The 12176-nt window shown below is 34.6% G+C and overlaps 1 long non-coding RNA gene across 1 annotated transcript; it reads right to left on the bottom strand.

Moving 5' to 3' along the window:
* Positions 1 to 5454: 5454 nt before the first annotated feature.
* Positions 5455 to 10948, bottom strand: LOC129266674 (uncharacterized). The gene is made up of 3 exons (XR_010294309.1): positions 10678 to 10948; positions 9020 to 9210; positions 5455 to 7889 (listed from the first exon to the last, which is right to left on the bottom strand). It is a non-coding gene; the product is annotated as an uncharacterized LOC129266674 (long non-coding RNA).
* Positions 10949 to 12176: the final 1228 nt, after the last annotated feature.

Here is a 12176-nt window from a genome sequence, read left to right as displayed (position 1 = left end):
AAGACTCCGATGCATTCTCCTCCTTATATACCTTCCTCCCTTAATGTATCTGCATCCGACACGACCCACCAGCCCCGCCCATGACTGCCCCCTTCTTACCGAATATTTGAATAAAGTAATTATACAAGGAAATACAAACCTCCATGTCTATCGGACCAATTAACAAACCCTCTGGGGAAGGGGGAGCGATTGATGAAGTTTCGAGATAATTTGTGGTTTTCTTATATCGCAAGAGGTAATTAAATATCTCAATTGTCGAGTCGTCAGCGAAGTGTTTACAATATATCACTCTCTCTCTTACATTATGATTCCGATGTTAGATGCAGTTCAATGGTGCTTAACATGGCAAAAGTTATATTTAATTACATTTTCTTTTTGCATTTCCCCCTCATATCTTTTTTTTTTTCAAATTGAAGAGATTGACGACATGCAATGTCATTCACTAGTTGTGTTCCTTCGAACTTTCTTCGCGATGTGATTGGAGTTTTCAACTTTCAAGACTCGTTTAATTAGAAGTCTTTTCGTAGGACCTATACTGTAAAAAACTTAAACATCGCTGTTTACTATGAAAATCGCACAGTAGTTGTTTAAACATATTAAATTGTTTAAAATCTTAAACTACAAAGTCTAAATTCAAATATTCAATTATCAATAGTTCAAGCATGCATTTGTTGTTGAAGACTTTAAACACTTGTTTAAACTGTTTAAACAACTACTGTGCGATTCACATAGTAAACAGCGTTGTTGAAATTATTTTTAACAGTGTATACATTTAACTCAATGTGCATTTCATATGTTCTTTCATTAAGTATAATTCATGTTTGAAACAAAAGAACAACGAGAGAGAACAAAAAAGGCTGGATTAAAGTTTTGCTTACAATGATAAATTTATTTTAGGGATTCAGACTCGATAAGCATACCTTTTTAGTGGATCTTTTTATTTCTTAAAGGACAACGCAATACATTTTTTCGTAAAATAATTTCTATTTGCTTTAAACGGTGTACAGACAAATGTGTAAAATCATTCAAAGTATCTTATTTTCATTTCAAATTTCCAAAACTTAATTTTTCCTTTAAAAAATGTCCTTGGCTTTTAAATATTATTTCACGTCATGTATTGACGAGAGTAGTCACTTTGTAATGTATACACCAGTAAAGTGATTTTAATTTGTCCACACTATAATGCATTTATTTTCTCTTTGCCACATTTATCTTAATTATCACATTCAAGCACTGACATTTTATTTGTACTGTTTAAATTTGTTACATTATAACATTCCTATTATGAAAACCTTTTATTTCTGTTTAATAACCTTTACTCACCATGGGCATAGAGATGGGGGTCTTGGAGACACCTGTCTCCGAAAAAAAAAGGAATGAAAAAAAGAAGGAAAAAAGAAAACAAATGATAACAATTTTCTGAGTATGATTTCAAAATCTGTCAAAAACTTCTGTCCCTTAAAATGTCTAAATAAGTACGCCATCGTCATCGAAATAACCGAGGAACGAATTTATTGTTGAATGTTATGTAATATAGAATACAAAAATTAAACAAGTAAAAAGTTAAGGAATTGCTATTTCTTTCCGACAAAAGAAAAAAAAGAAAGAAAAAAAAAGACCGCGAAGGGCATTTGGCATGTTTGGTCATTTACTAATTTTGACGTGAAGTATTAATCCTTTAATAACAGCGACCATAATTTGGAAATCGCTTGACACATTAGAATTTGGATTAACGAGCAAGATGAAACGCTTAAAAACATCAAATGATGCGGAAATGACGATATTTTCTTTCATGACAGTTATCAGTTACGATTAGAATATATCCACCGTTTTGGTTCACAAGTATTAGATGTCCAAGACTTCCCCCATCGCAACAGTATCAGGTTTCTAACGAATAACGAAGGCGGCCGGGGTCAATTAAAATCCGTCCCCACAAAGGGGGTTGGTATTATACGAAACGAAAGCGAATGGTATTTCTCCTTCAATACTTGGAAAGGCAGAGAGGCATGACTTTGATATTACTTCAAAATTTGCAGTATTTCCAATGACTGTAGGTGGTCAATTAAAAGCAAAATCGGGTTCAGCCACCTGAAAGGAGATGCCTCGTGACTTTAAGATGGATGCGGATGGATGGTAGAAAATGCGTTGTTCTCTGTCATCGGAGCGAAACGGAGATGCGGACAGACACTACAGAGGGAAGATCGTAATTTCCAACACAAAACCCTTTCCCACAAAAAAGTGGTTATCTAGAAGCATTAACTTAAACTTGTGCTTTGGCCTACATACGCACTTGTGCTTTAGTATACAAATAATGAATGTTTATGAGTGCAATGGACAGAATACAGAATGGACAGAAAAGATGAAAGGATCCATTCAACGAGGCGTAGCCTCGTTGAATGGATCACTATTTCATCTTTCACCGAATGAAGTATTCTGTCCATTGCACGAATGAACAAACATTCATTATTTGGTTTATATGACACCTAAAAATTGTTTTTTTTTTTCATATGAAATTTATGAATTTCGATGCAAAACATACTCATGCAGTGCGAGTTCGGTCTGTTGATTGTTACGTCATGACAACATGCGCACTACTGCTGGTGTCTGAAGCTGCAGTCTCGGTGCGCGAGTGCAATGGACAAAATCGTATGGATCCAAAATTGCACGATGAATGGATCAAAAATTGCACGGTTGATGACGTCATTGCAAAATGGGCTGAATGAACGAAATCAGATAACCAATCAAATCACAAGGATCTATCTAGGTGTCATATAATATACAAATAATGAATGTTTATGAGTGCAATGGACAAAATACTTCATTCGGTAAAATATTAAATAATGATCCATTCAACTCGGCTACGCCTCGTTGAATGGATCATTATTTCACCTTTCACCGAATGAAGTATTATGTCCATTGCACGAATGAACAAACATTCATTATTTGGTTATATGACACCTAAAAATTGATTTTTTTTTTCATATGAAATTTATGAATTTCGATGCAAAACATGATCATGCAGTGCGAGTTCGGTCTGTTGATTGTTACCTCATGACAACATGCGCACTACTGCTGATGTCTGCAGCTGCAGTCTCGGTGCACGAGTGCAATGGAAAAATGGTATTGATCCAAAATTGCACGATGAATGGATCCAAAATTGCACGGTTGATGACGTCATTGCAAAATGGGCTGAATGAACGATGTCAAACAACCAATCAAATCACAAGGATCTATCTAGGTGTCTTATAATGATGGTGTATCTACAATGAACGACATATATAAACTTGCTAAACTTATTTAAACTAAAGCACTTAAATTACAACGTGGGAAACTCAATCAATTTTTTTTACTGCCGAAATTAGTACAATTTTTCAAGAAGAGGAGTTTTAGCTATATCAGAGCAAACTACTGGAACGCCATACCACAGCACCACTTAACGCGAGTTAAGTTTATCTAGAATTTCAAACGGAATCTTAATCATACTTTTCAAATCACGAGCCATTTGTTTTATTTTTTCGCCTGCATAACCATGAGAGCAGAGCGAAATCTTAACCAAGGTTAAGTTTTTGAAATGTCATAACTTAAAAAGTATACAGATCTAGTTCACGAAACTTTTAGGCCTAATGATAATCGTGTATTCTTAATGTCCTGTGCTAGTTTCAGGTCATATGACATGCATGACCAAGGCCAAATGTCATTGAGGGTCAACAAAGTTTGGCCATGTTAGGGGTATTAGTTGGATTGCCATCATAACTTTGAAAGAATATGTAGTTCTTGAAACTTAGGCATAAGAGTAATTAAGTATCAATGACATCCTGCGCGAGTTCCAGGTCACATCACCAAAGTCAAAGGTCATCTAAGGTCAATGGGCATTGGCCATGTTGGGGTATTATTTCAATTGCCATAATAACTTTGAAAGCTTATGGATGTAGTTCATGAAATGTGGTCATAAGGGTGAGTATCACTGATCATTTTGCGCGAGTCTTTGTTCACATTATCAAGGTGAATAGTGTGTTTTTTGTGAATAATTGTTCAAAGTCACTGCTGCTATATTGAATTGCGTAATGCAGGCGAGACTGCCAGAGGTGTTCCATTTGTTACATATTACATTTGTTATTCATACCTCTATTATTTCTTATTATTTATTTTTGTCCACCATGTCATTTTCAGTTTGTAGTCTTTAAGTTTCTATAAACATTATTTGTGAATATAGTATCCATCTTGTTTTTTTGTTTTATGTCATTTATATATTATTTGGTTAACATTACCTACTTTTTTAGTTTAATATGTTTATTTATCATCATGATAGATGCTTTTTTATGTTTGACATATATCATGTATATTATTTCGATTTGTATATTTTTATCTGCACGGCCCTGCTGAAGAACAGTCTTCTGGCTGAGGTGGGCCTAGTGCTTAAATAAATGACATGAAAACGAAATAAAATTTGCATATAGGCTTATACACACACACACCCTCACACATACACACACACACACACACACACACATACACACACACACACACATATATATATATATATATATATATATATATATATATATATATATATATATATATATATATATATATGTATGTGTTATGACTCATTTTCTCTTCCTGTCTTTATCAATATAAATATCCCTCTCCGTTTCTCCTTTGTACGCGTACTTCAAGCTTCATTGGAATTGACCAATGCCATCATCATTGTCATTTCCACTGTCATTATCATCATCATCATTATCAAATCGTCATTATTATTTATCACATCTTCATCATCATTATCGTCATCGTAATCATCGTGATGATGATCATCATCATCATCACCAACAATATCATAATAATCGCAATGCACGACCATTAATACATCAATATTATTATCATCATTATAATAAATCCTAACTATCATTACCATCATAACAAATAATATAGGGTAATATAGGGTATTTATATTGCGCACATATCCACCTTGTTAGGTGCTCAAGGCGCTCCTATATTACCCGGCTAAGCTAGGCGTTCATAGCGCACACAGCTTTTTAAGGAATTACTTCCTACCGGTACCCATATACAGTATATAACCTTTTTATTATAATGTTACGTTATAAGGCCTATTAATATACATGCATTAATCGTTCTTTTAAATGATCGTCGTAATTTCTAGTAGGATAAAATTTAATGATACTGACATTATTCACGAAAATCCCCTTAAGGGTTACTTATCATTTAATAAATATGAAGTATCTCATTCAGTCTTTATTAAAAAATACATGAAGGACATACAATGCACATCCACAAATAGGCGCAGTACATTCATACACTCGCGCATACCGTCAGACCACACATCTTTTCAAACGCAATCTCATAACCTTACATTATGTTATGTTTTTTTTTTACATATTTCAAGGCACAGTGCGATAAATAGGGGACAAAATCATTAGTAACACACATCGATTTGGAACATCATGTTTAATATTAAAAACAACATAACATTAGACGTACACCTCAAATCCTCGGGAAATACCACCAAACAAACAAAAAATTCATGAAATCGTTATCAAAGTTACAAAAATAATTTATACACTTAATTCCATTACAATTATGTATTGTATTAAATAATTATATAATATGTTAAGAAGAACGAGCCTAATATTGAAATACAATTCATACTAGTAATAATCTAACGATGAAATGCGAAGCTTACACATAAAGGACGAGTACATGAAACCTTAACATGGATCCAGTAACGGCATCATGGTTTATCGATAGGGGAAGCCAGTCAGAATTTTTTTATATTTTTTTAATGACAGGAGGGACACCTCTTTTTGACACTCTTCTGTCTTGTATATTTTCTTCCCGATTTTACCCTTTTCCTTTTTTGACGACTACAAAGATCATACGGGGCTGCTACTCTCCCCTGCCCCCCCTCGCGACCCCCTACCCTACATGAATCCCAATAATGTTGATGGATTAACAAATATTTGAAAAGCAAAGAATTTCTCTTATTAAGTGCAGAGTTAAAAGTTCGTATTTTCCACAAAACCGTTATTCGATTGATTCTGTTTGAACTAATGTTTAAAATTTCTAGAATTTATTAAATCTCAATGATTAAAACCATTAGTGTAGAATGAGCAGGAATTCTATTAAGGATATCTATAAATATATAAATAGAATACACAAAATAAAGCAGTAAATAAAATAAATCAAAATCAATAAAAGTTCACAAACATGAGAAATGATTAACAGATGCACAGGCCAATAAACTGATAAGCTTGAACATTTCCATTAAAATATTCGCAAATATCAAATAAAAATAATGAATGTATAATTTTTAAACTAAAACTTATCAATAGCATCACGTGAAAAACAAACAATAACAATTATCTCGCAACAATATTAAATAGAACAAAATAAATCAATAAACATGTAAGTATGAAAGACAAAAATGATATGATAGTATTTGAAAAAAAACGAAATAAAAAACACACTTTAACAGTTTCGTTAAGTAATTGATGACAAATAATAATTATAACTAAATGAGTTTGATCATTGAAACACAAACAATGAATAGCAAGTACGATGTAAATAATCTTTGTTAACACAGTAATTAATAAGCGATGATTAAAATAAGTCTTTCATATCTACGCCAAACGAGTTAAATAGCCCAAAAAAAAATTGACTACATTCTATTGTATAACCACTTTGCTCCTTGAAGTCGAAATGAAAAATGTGATTTAATATATAAAGAAACATTGCTCTACGATAATTTGTTGGCTTAACGCTGAGTGGTCATATTTGCAACGTTGCAAACTGAATGTAACAAATAATGGTTTGAGAATCAACATTTACTATCATCAAAATCATTCAACATCACACCTGTCTTGTTTGACCTTTTTTTGGAATCATGGACCTTTGCATGTATATCAGTTTTCTTTTCCTCTATCATGTCTATTAATGAAATAGTAATTTTAGTCACCTGCCCATTTTCCACTTACTTAGCGGAATCAGAAAATGGCCTAACTAATATTTCGAGTAAATTTTAGTTATGGTGTTATTGTTAGACCACAAAAAACGAACAATGTAAATAAATCGCAAATTCAAGTATTATCAGTTTTTTTTTCTCAGAAATAACGCTTGGTCACAAGACAAATACCATACAAAAAAATTTCAAACATGAAGCAGGCAAACACAAAATTATAAAACAAACCACAAAACAACGCATGCTTGCTCGTCTAAACATCATTCAATCGACCGTCAACCAAAATACATATTCGTCATTTTTACTCACTTAGAGGAACTAGAACATTTCATAAATAGTTAGAAAAAATGTACCAAATAAGTAATTCCAATGAATATGAGTTGTGGAGTGATTGTTTTACCATGGAAAGTGGGATCTTGTAAAGCGCACTCAACAACAATTTATAACAAGCCGCAAACTCAAGTATTATCAGCGTTATCAAACGAAACCTCGAGCTTTTTTTTTCTGAAATAACGCTTGGGCACAAGACAAATACCATACAAGAAATAACAAAAAACGAAACAGACAAACAAATATAAAACAAACCACAATACAACGCATTCTTGCTCGTCCAAACATCATCATCCAATCGACCGTCAATTCGTCCCAAGGCGTGTCGCAACTTCTTTTTTTTTCCGTGGGAGAATTTTGATGAAAAGCGCCATCAACGTTCATGTCCATCTCGGACCACTTCGTAACAATCCAAACAATGTTTCTATGGTTTTATTAGAGATTTATTACTGCGGTAAAATGGAGAATCACTCTTCCTCTGGATCTAGAGAGAATTTAGAGCAGGCAACGTAATATCCCGGATCTCTCGGACTCCTCACCATATCACAAAAACAACGTTGATCAGTGCCCTTCTTGATACATCCTTAAAAAAAGACAAGAATAACAAGAAAAAAGAAGACTAAGTGTAAGAAATAAAAAAGCTTCATAGTTTTGATTTTGGTCAGGCTAATTTACATGTATGTAAAGATACACCAGCAGAATAAACTTCAAACCGAAAAATTGTATAATGCTCCTTAAATTGTCGATGAACGGAGCAGCAAGCAGGAGGGCACCGGGCCCCACCAGGATGTAGCTGGGAATTCCAGTGGGTGATGCAATACTGTACTTGTAGTAATTTACGATCTCTTTGTTGACTTAATTTACATATCATATTTTTTGTTGTATATAAATTTATATATGTATACCCAAAGGAACTGTTGCTGTGCTAGCGCTATGAGCGTGTCTGGACCATGTGGACGGTGTTTGTGCTCAGTTAGACATCACTATTATTATTCTTATTATTGTTATTATTATTATTATTATTATTATCATTATTATCATCATCATCATCATCATCACCATCGTCATCACCATCACCATCATCATAATCATAATAATTAATACCTTTTGTCAGCATGGAGTCTTTTTTCGTTAAAATGACTGTGATATAACTGTGTCCCTATGAATTCCCAATGTTCAATTCACCTCTCATGCGTATCAAAATTTCTTTCCAGTTCTTGTAGGTATACACTCAAACCTCCAAAAGATGTTAAAATGACACAGTTACACTTTATCTCTGCTTTATTTTTAGAATGAAATTATATATTTATATAATATATATATATATATATATATATATATTTGTTTTACAATTGAGCAGTTCGAATAATTGCGCATGGTAAATCTAAGCAACAATGTGTAAGAAGAATATTATACCTTTACGGAATGATGCTTATACCAAGATTGATCCAGTAATATGGCTTGGTGTTATTCTACCCAAGATAACATATTGTAGTGTAGTGTCGACATTTTTTTTTCTTATTTAGCCAATGAATAAACTGAATTAGGCTTAGAAATCTATGCCTTCCAAATTATAATCGTAGATGGCGTCCTGTTTCGACCAACCACCCGAGACTGAAAAATAGATTGCTTACACAGTCTCTCCTACCAACCGTGTCTAGCCTTCCCCCCCCCCCTTCCACCGTGATGACCCATATCGACATCCACACTTACTAACGTATCGTCCACTGCCTAGTCCGTTGCCCCGCTTTGCGAGATCGTCAATGAACCTCACTCCCATTCCGCGATTATACCAGCCCCAGTCAGCGTCCCTCTCGGGGTCGGTGATCGCTGACGTCGACGACGCACCGAGAATGACGACGGTCAGAAAAAGGGCCAGGATGAAGGTGTTAATTGACATTTTCCTGTAAACAGTATAAAAACAAAATGAAACAAGAAAGACAATGACGATGACAGTAAAAACGCAATGTGTTTTTTTTCAGGGGGAGGGGGGAAGCACATCAACATTATTTATCCAATATTTCAGCCATCCCTAGACCGAATTTGCTCCATTTTACGGTGAGTATATTCTAAGTCAGTACTGCAAGATCGTATAAATTACTCAGTCTCTTAAAATAACAATACCATCATTACGTTTCATCTATCACAGTGCTGTTGCTGCTACTGCTGCTGCTGCTACTACTACTACTACTACTACTACTACTACTACCACCACTACTACCACTACTACCACCACCACTACTACTACTACCACTACTACTACTACTACTACTACTACTACTACTATTACTACTACTACTATACTTCTATTACTACTACTACTTCTACTACTACTACTACTTCTACAACTACAATTGCAACTACTCCTGCTATACTACTACTACCCTTGCTCATCCTACTACTTCTATCTCTACTACTGCTGCTACTACTACTACCACTACTATTACTACTACCACTACTACTACTACCACTACTACTACTATTACTACTACTACTACTTCTATTACTACTACTACTACTACTACTACTTCTACAACTACAATTGCAACTACTCCTGCTACTACTACTACCCTTGCTCATCCTACTACTTCTATCTCTACTACTGCTGCTACTACTACTACCACTACTACTACTACTACTACTACTACTACTACTACTACTACTACTACCACTACTACTACTCCTACTGATAATAATAATAATAATACTAATAATACTACTAATAATAATATTAATAATGATGATTGTGGTGGTGGTGATGGTGATGATGATGATGATGATAGCGATCGACTACTACTACTACTACTACTCCTACTGATAATAATAATAATACTAATAATACTAATATTAATAATATTAATAATGATGTATCATAGTTTGGTATGATTCCAATGAACATATAGCTAATCCATTCAAGTGCATCCTTTGTTACCAACGTTACTTAGCCATTTTTTAAGAATCTCGATAAATAATAGTGTAAAACGAATATAAACATAATCCTTTCTACTTTTAGATCACTCGTCCCAGCAATGAACTCATTTCTATTATCTTACAGCCACACGCGGAACAGACCAGGGTCATTATAACACAAAGCTTAATTCAACAAGCAACATCGTCGAACATTTTTTTTATATATATACGATTGATTGCATTGACTACAATGTTAAATCAATCCTACAAATCAAATGCGATTAGTTGCTAACCTTAGTGTTATGGGACCTTGAGCTTTCATGTTAATTAGAATGACGTAACATCGGTCGATTTAGAGTCGGTTCGTTGATGTGACTGTAATTATGACGTAATTAGCAAAATCTTTCCAAAAATCATTCCATCATGTGAAAAATAGATGGTTAAATATATAGTGTCCTTACCTTTCGTTTAGTTAAAGTTCCTGTGACTTATAGTTTGAAAATAAAGAATCCTTTCTGGTAGGCGCTGCCGCTTAAGATCGTTAACAACTGAAAACATTACACCATCTTCAAACCGTTTTATATAGTCATCATCCGTCAGCACCTTATTTTTAGCATCTTACAACTGCGTTTCAAACAAAGGGCCATCCATGTACACGTAATGATGTGTGACTGGGAGCTATTCTCGGATGGTTTCTAAACTTATCCCTACTGACGGGGCTCCTTCCATTATAACGTCAAAGCCAATCTAGCGCGTCCGAAACAATTATGAACATCAAAACCGATTACCCTACAAAATGTTCCATTTTGCAAAATATCTGCCCCCTCCCCCTCCTCGCCTCTGTCTGTTCTTCTATCTGTCTGCCCTTCTCTCTTCATCTCTCCCCCCTCTCTCTCTCTCTCACCCACACACATTATATATATATATATATATATATATATATATATATATATATATATATGTGTGTGTGTGTGTACACGTTGGTTTCAATAATGTATAGAGCATTTTCATTCATTTGATGTAAGATGTATATGAAAATGTATACTGAAATGCTTTGGTCAAGGGCCGTGCCGGGAGTCGAATTACCCCGGACTTTCACGCTGTAGGGCACCTTAGACAACTCGGCCACGGCACACACATACGCACACACCCCCACATCCTCTCTCCTTTTCTCTTATCTATGTTTCCACTCAAGGACCCATATTCACTCTCTCCCTCTTTCTCTCTTTATATCTCTCTATCCTTCTCTACCTCTTTCTCCCCTTCAATTTCTCATTTATTCTTTATACCCTTCTGTCTACTCTTATTACTTTCTTCCTTTTCTCTCTCTCTCTTTCCCTCTCACTCCCATCCCGGTACGAAGGTTTTCCCCATGGGCGAGCTCGTCATGCTATCCTTGTCAAGAAATCTAATATCAGAGTTATTACATGCTTGATTGCTAATACATGGAGAGGCTAAATCATAAATAAGATGATGCAATTTTTGTGAATGAATAAGAAACTCTCATTTTATACCGAACGAAAACATAATTCCGCGTTTTCAGGGGCTGTGTTGGATGGGGGCAGTGGGGGATTTATCTCCCCCTTTTCTTTTAATTAACCGACGTGTAAAAATCCGTGAAAATTACCACCTCATTGAGATTTTTACGCTCCCACTCTTGACCCAACCCCATCTTAAAATGATAAGAAGAAATATTGTAACGCGGCCACTATAAAAAAAAAAGATAGTACCCCAGGACGGCACTATCAAAATATTGTCATGCAGAGCTATTTCCAAAGACATAAGAGCAATGTATTAAAAATACTAGTTCGCCGCACGGGGCTAATATGATTCAGAGGGGGGTTCCAAAGGGGCATGGTCTGCCGCCCTTATTGTTTTCAAGCTGATAAATTTAAGAGTAATCGGTGATAACAGGATGAAGGCTGAAAAAGGAGAAGAAAAAAATTATCTTAATGAAATT

Source organism: Lytechinus pictus, chromosome 8 (genome assembly GCF_037042905.1).
Source record: "Lytechinus pictus isolate F3 Inbred chromosome 8, Lp3.0, whole genome shotgun sequence".
In the NCBI taxonomy this organism is placed as follows: Eukaryota; Metazoa; Echinodermata; class Echinoidea; order Temnopleuroida; family Toxopneustidae; genus Lytechinus; species Lytechinus pictus.
The sequence above is the reverse complement of the archived record's forward strand: the minus strand, read 5'-3'. Positions and strand labels throughout refer to the sequence as shown.